General features: G+C 47.6%; 1 pseudogene; it reads right to left on the bottom strand.

Moving 5' to 3' along the window:
- Positions 1-2,692, bottom strand: part of LOC103268347 — a 3,704-nt pseudogene extending 1,012 nt beyond the window's left edge.
- Between the last annotated feature and the right edge of the window lie 3,970 nt (positions 2,693-6,662).

Below are 6,662 nucleotides of genomic sequence, written 5' to 3' on the forward strand. Positions count from 1 at the left end.
CAGGTCTCGAACCTGCGGGCTCAGGCAATCCACTCACCTTAGCCTCCCAAAGGCGCGGGATTACAGGCTGAGCCACCGAGCCTGGCTAAAAGAACTTTCCATTGAGACGGCCTGTCTGTGGTTTGGATCTTAGGGAAGAAATCTGAGTATACTTTTTATATGACCATTGATTCTCTACATGGAAATGGGCAAATATTTCATATGAGGGCAAACTTTTTTCTGTAAAGGGCTGGATCATAAATACTTTAGGATTTGTGGGCCGTCCTTACAGTCTCTGTCTCAATTGCTCAACTCTGCCAGCATAGCATAAAAGCAAGCAAAGACAATACTATATCAAATAAACATGGTTGTGCGCCAATAAAACTTTATTTACAAAAATGAGCAGCAGACCAGATATGGCCCATGGGCTATAGCTTTCTGATCTCTGCTTTGTCAAACTTATTCACAAGCAGAGAGGGAGACTCTTTAAAAGAAAATGATATTCTTCTTCTGCAAGAAGAACCTATGTGCCTTGGCAAGTTGTGTGCATATTCAAAGAGGCTGAAGCTAGGGGAAGCTTTTCAAGGCAAAATGAGAAGAATTGCATAAGTTGTTTGGATCGATTGTCCTTGGCCCCAAGGATTGATAACAAGGTGGCATCAGTCCATGGTTGGGCAGGCAGTTGCTGGACAAATATCCTTACAGAAGTATTTTCTGTGTGAGACTGTGGTGGCCTTTGCGCATGCTTATGTCTTTTTTAATAGTCTTTTGTGGCAATTTTTATGATCAGGCATGTGTGTGAGAGAACTTTCCCTCCATGGCTTTCCTCAACCCCACTTGCCAGGGTTTTAACACAAATGATTCCATTTTTATTCTGACGACTTTCATCGCTTCTTATCTGTGCCTCTGAGTATAAAAATGGACATACGGGAAATTCTGCCTTAGGACTCGGGCCAGCTACCACTAAACATTCACCCTAGAACCTGGCCAATCCCAAGGAAGAAGTCTGGGGGTCAGAGCGGTAGAGGGACAAGAATGAGACATTGTCAGGCCAACCCCCATGGTGAGAGCTGGGGTAGGTGGCACCAGCGTGGTGCTCCTCCACCACTGCACGTGGCACATAACTGGTACTTTCTTTTCTGAATAAATAACTCCCGGATTAACTGGTTGTCATCTGGTGATGTGAGTTTGCTATCAAGTTGTCCCAGAGTTCTCTCTGACTCCAGGTCCAGACCCAGCTGCCACAACCGACCTTCTTTGCAAAATGCGAAGTAACAGCAATTATCTGGGCTGTGTGCTGATCAATTTGAGTACCACCTCGGCAGACCCAAACTGCCTTGGGGACCAAGGTGACCCAAACACATACTGAATCCCTGGATTCCTGCACCCCTCCCCCATGCTCCTTTCCTATGACAAGCCCTCTCCATCCCCTCGGGCCAGTGGTGTCTGGGAAAGCAGTGACAACACGGCACTGATGGTTTCTCAGGTGGAGGGAGGGTTGGTCTGCATCTGAGCACCTTGGAACATATCACCTTATTCCCCCCACTGGTCAGGCCTGTTGAAGGACACTTAGTGTCTAAGCCAAGTGGAGAACTGAGCAGAGAGGGTCACTGAGCGGCAGGAAGAGGAGCCTCACTGTCTCCTGTGACTCCTCCGTCCCCTTTGTCTGGGGACGTGTAGCCTGGGGGCTGGTCAGGCAGACAGATTTCCGGCTCTGCCAGCCACATATTTCCAACATTACTTCTCTGCCATGACTTATCATCTGTGACTTGACATGTTCTACACACATGGGCATGCTGTACACATTAAGACATGCTTCCTGCATTAGATTTCCCCAGATTGAGGGCATTTTCCGGGTGCCGCCTTGAAGACTGAATTGAGGCATTCAGGTTGACCTCGACATCCACAGGTCGGCAGAAGGTTTGGCACATTTTCTTCCCTTCAGGGGCCCACTCCTGCTCCAGAAAGCAGACGCATTTATAACGAGGGCCGAGGACACGCTGGGGGAGAGAGTGTGCTGTCTCCGCAGTGGGTGACCATTGTCTCCCTGGTCAACGATGTCGATGCCACGGCCGAAGCCTGCCTTTCCCCTTCCCCTTCCACATGCGGAGAGGCTGTGGGCTGGAAATCAGAGCTCACCTGGAACGCCTCCGGTTGCTGAAGGGCTGGATGGAGACTCTGAGACAACCTGATGGATCATCTCATAAACAGAGCCCGCAGGAAGGAAAAGAAAATTATGCCAGCAGAATGCACTTACGAGAAATAGATACGTGCGGTGCAGGGAGAAATGCTTTGATATTAAAATTTTTGTAACTTAAAAAGGCATGAAAAATGATACCGACCACTAACTAATCAACATTCCTTTGCGAACGCAGCTTCAGTTCCTAACCAAAAACACATCCCTGCTATTGTCTTGTCTGGATCCAGATGCAAACATGATTAATTAAGTTTCGGGAGAGGAGTGGGAGGGGACGGGGCGGAATGGATGGCTTGCTGGGGATCCTTTTTGCACACGGCCTGGGGAGAACCCGAAGTCTGGGTGCCTGTTTTCCCCCACATGGCAGGGCTCGCCTTCCGTGTGCTGACAGCCACAGGGTGCAGTGAGCGGGCAGCTCGCGGGCCCACAGAGCCACGCGGTGAGAGCCTTTAAGGAGGCCCCGCAGGCAGTCAGGAGGGGCTCTTGGTCACTCCCGTTGCCACATGCCCAGCACATGTCTTGTCTGGAGACCGGGCTCCGCACCCCACACCCTCACCAAGCAGCTTGGAACCTTGAGCAAGCGGCCTCAATTTCTGCATTTGTAAACTGAGGGGTAGGATTAGCTGTTCCTTACAGTGTCTCCCACTTCTGCCTTTTTATTCTGGTGCCCGAGTCCTTCACACACAGAGGGTGTCTATCTGTTGATTGCCAGGCATGGCCAGTCACGGCTGTGATCGGCAGGCAGAGGAGCCTGGTGATGGCGGGCCAGTGAAGCAAGCTAGGCGAGCATCCCTGGTGCAGATGGCAGAGCCGCAGAGCCCCGAGCGGCATGGCGGGGGCCAGCAGACCAGCATCCTGACCCCTGCTGTGCTGCAGCCAGTCTAGTGGCTGTGCACGAGACACTGGACTGCTCTGTGCCTCAGTGTTCCCATTAAAGGACAGAAAAACCAGGCCCAGCTGACCCAGCGGTGTCAGGAAACTGAGTAGTGCTGTGTCCTTGTGTGAGCTGGTCACAGAGAACAGTGACACATTCAGAGAATGGTGTCTGCTCCCTGGCAGGAGTCATAGGTAGTTGAAGGGCACTGTGATTGAGTGGTTAAAGGGATGAGATCCAGAGTCAGACTGTCTGCATTAAGATGACCCAGCATCCTAACCATGAGGCAAGTTACAAGCCTCCCTTGGGCCTCGTTGACTTCATCTGTAAAATGGAAATAATCCCAGAGCATACCTCATGGGATTGCTGTGAAGATTAAATTAGTTAAGATATAGAAAATGCTTATAATTATGCTTTACATGTTCAGCAAGGGCTAAATGAGTGCTAGTTTGTTACTGCAGGCCCCTCCGCAGCTCTAGGAGTTCACTTAATGTCTATGTGTTTGTGTATTTGTGTATACATATATGTATGTTTTTAGAGTCGGGTCTCACTCTGTCACCGAATCTGGAGTACAGTGGCATGATCACAGCTCACTACAGCCTTGACCTTCTGGGCTCAGGTGATCCTTCCACCTCAGCCTCCAAGTAGCTGGGACTATAGGCTCACACCACCATGCCCGGCTATTTTTGTTTTTTAATTTTCTTGTAGAGATGAGTTCTCACTACATTGCCAGGCTGGTATCAAACTCTTGAGCTCAAGCAGTCCTTCTGCCTCGGCCTCCCAAAGTACTGGGATGACAGGTGTGTGCGACCATGCCTGGCCACCCCAAATGTCCCTTTAGTGTGCACTGAGCCATGCCTTCTTCCAAGGGAAAGTAAACCTTTCGCTGCACAGAGCAAGCACATTCATTCATTCATTTAACAGGCATCGCTGAGTGCTCACAATGTACCAGGCAATGCGTTAGCTAGGCTTTGAGGAGACAACATAACACAGAGCTCCCAGCTTGGCTGAGACCTGGGCTCACTAGAAGAGCACACTGTGGGTGTCTTCCCTGCATGGTGAGCAGAAGCAGGCTTGTGCATGGGTGAGAGAATTTTACAAGGCCAACAGGACCCCAGGGTGGTGCCGTGCCAGGTATAACACTAAAAGTTTCCCATCAGATGTTAAGGCCCTCCTAGGGGGATTTGAGCCAGAGCCAACAACTAGGGTTTAGTGAGCTATTTTATTGGGGATTTTACCGACTTTTTCTAAAGTCAGCTGATTCCACTAGTGTTTACCCTCTATCCATGTCAACTGTGATGGCTGAATTTTTAGATCACTAGCCACACCCTCCAAACATTAGAACCATGAATTTCCCAGGTCAAGTTCTATCATTCTTCTCAGTTCCAGAGGAAATAAGATGACTATTACATGTGTGTGATTTCATCCCTGGGAGTATCTGTGAAATATGCATCATCCTCTTACTCAGCTGGGAAATCACTTAAAAAATATCATCTCTAATCCCTCTTCATATTTTCAGGAAGAGGTTGTTATTCCCATCTCCCAGACGAAGTAACTGAGAACAGCATCAGGAGACAGCTTGCTCGGGGACCCAGAGCCACAGAGCGATTCGGTGGAGGGGCCAATATGGAGTTCCAATTTCCTTCCCTACAATCCATTGCAACCCAGGAATAACCTTTCTGGGCAATATCAGAAACATGACCACATGAAATGGAGAATTTAGATTGCAATTCCCTGGACCATGTCCAGGACACTGAAATGCGTGTGCTGCGCTTGTGAGATGCATCCTAAGAATTATGTACTGTTCTAAATGTAATTTAGGGTGAAGCAAATCTTCCATGGAGGCTCCAGGCTAATCCCAGCCCTGCCCTATCCTAGCCGTATGGACAATGACTTGCAATCCATGTCAACAAAGACTTAACCCCTACAGTGTGCAGGGCACTGCTCTGCTGGATGTGTGTAAAGGAACCAAGATGAGAAGGAATTGCCCTTGAAAGAACATCACGAGGATGAATACATGTTGGTCCCCAGTCCTGCATGTGCAAGGCCCATGTGCCATGCTCCAGCTTAAGGACAGGAGTGGTACTTTCAGCAGCTGCCAGGACCCTCCTCTTCTCATTCTAGAATGGTTCCTACTCCCCTCCAATTTCCAGTGACTCCTTAATTCAGGCTGCTTCTCTTGCCCCAGGAATTGGCCTTGGTGTCTATGCTTTAGTTTCCCTTGCATTTTGTCCTCAAGGCCTTGTGTTTGGACTCATTCCCCCCTGGCACGCCCTCCTCCCAATTCCTCCATTCTTTCTACAACAAAACTGATTCTTTCTATAGCAAAGATATCTTAGAGAAAGAGAGAGACTTTATTTTCTCATAGTTCTGGAGGCTGGAAGACTAAGATCAAAGTGTCGATCAGTTTCTGGCACGGGCTCTCTTCCTGGCTTGTAGATGGTACCGACTAACTGTGTCCTCGTGTGATGGAGAGAAAAAGAGAGACAGCTTGAGAGAGCACTCTGGTATCTCTTCTTATAAGGGCTCTAATCCAACACGAACATCCTCCCAGAGGCCCATTTCCAAATATCATCACACTGGGGGCTAGGACTTCAGCAGATGAATTTGGAGTAGACAAAATTCAGTCCATAGCAGATGTACAAAACTGTCTTGCTGAATTTCAAATCAAAACTAAATTTGTCTAAGACTATATTGCTTAACCTGGAATTAAACGGGTGAATATATATGAAATGCTCAGAAGAATGACAGGTCCATAATATACACCAGAAATTCATAGACCTGCTCTCCTTATCAATTACCTATTTATGTCAGCCTCACTATCAGCATTTATTTCAGCATCTGTAATCAGCTGGATATTCTTACCAGTATGTCTGAGAGGAAGCTCTTTTTGCTTTTCACTTTAACTGCACAGCTTTTTTTTTTTTTTTAGTCAACATCTCACTCTGTTGCCCAGGCCAGAGTACAGTGGCACATTCATGGCTCACAGCAGCTTCCAACTCCTGGGCTCAAGTGATCCTCCCTCCTCTGCCTCCCAAAGTGCTGAGATTATAAGTGTAGGTCATAGTGCATGGCCAGATTACACAACATTTAGTAATAAGATACTTTAGTTGTGTGTGAGATTTGGAAAAACTATGCTTGAGATTGGCCTTTACAGATATAAAACAACTTTCAAAAGCATTACCTGACTTAATTTTTGTAACACCCTTGAAAGAAAGGTATTATTATAACTCTTGCTCTAATTTAAAATGGGAACATTTTGGCTCAAAGGATAAGTGCTCGAGGTCACCTAGCAATGAAGAAGTAGTGTCTTGACCCCACCCAGGTCATTTCACGTCAAGGTTCCTGTTTTCTCTTCAATTCACAGATGCCTTCTTAGGACAAACAAAACTCCTCTTGAGAATTGCTGAAGAGTGCACCACCTACCGGAACAAAGACCAACCAGGTACATAGGCAGTGATAGCACACTGGGTATAGGATAATGTATGGTATCAATGGACGTGATCCTCACACATATCCTCATACACATCATTCACTTGTGCCCTGAATAACAGCCTATCATCCAAACATTGCTGAAACAAGACTCAAGGACACCAAACTCCTTGACTTCAG

This window comes from Carlito syrichta, unplaced genomic scaffold (assembly GCF_000164805.1).
Source record: "Carlito syrichta isolate Samal-C Ts95f unplaced genomic scaffold, Tarsius_syrichta-2.0.1 Scaffold308819, whole genome shotgun sequence".
Lineage (NCBI taxonomy): Eukaryota > Metazoa > Chordata > Mammalia > Primates > Tarsiidae > Carlito > Carlito syrichta.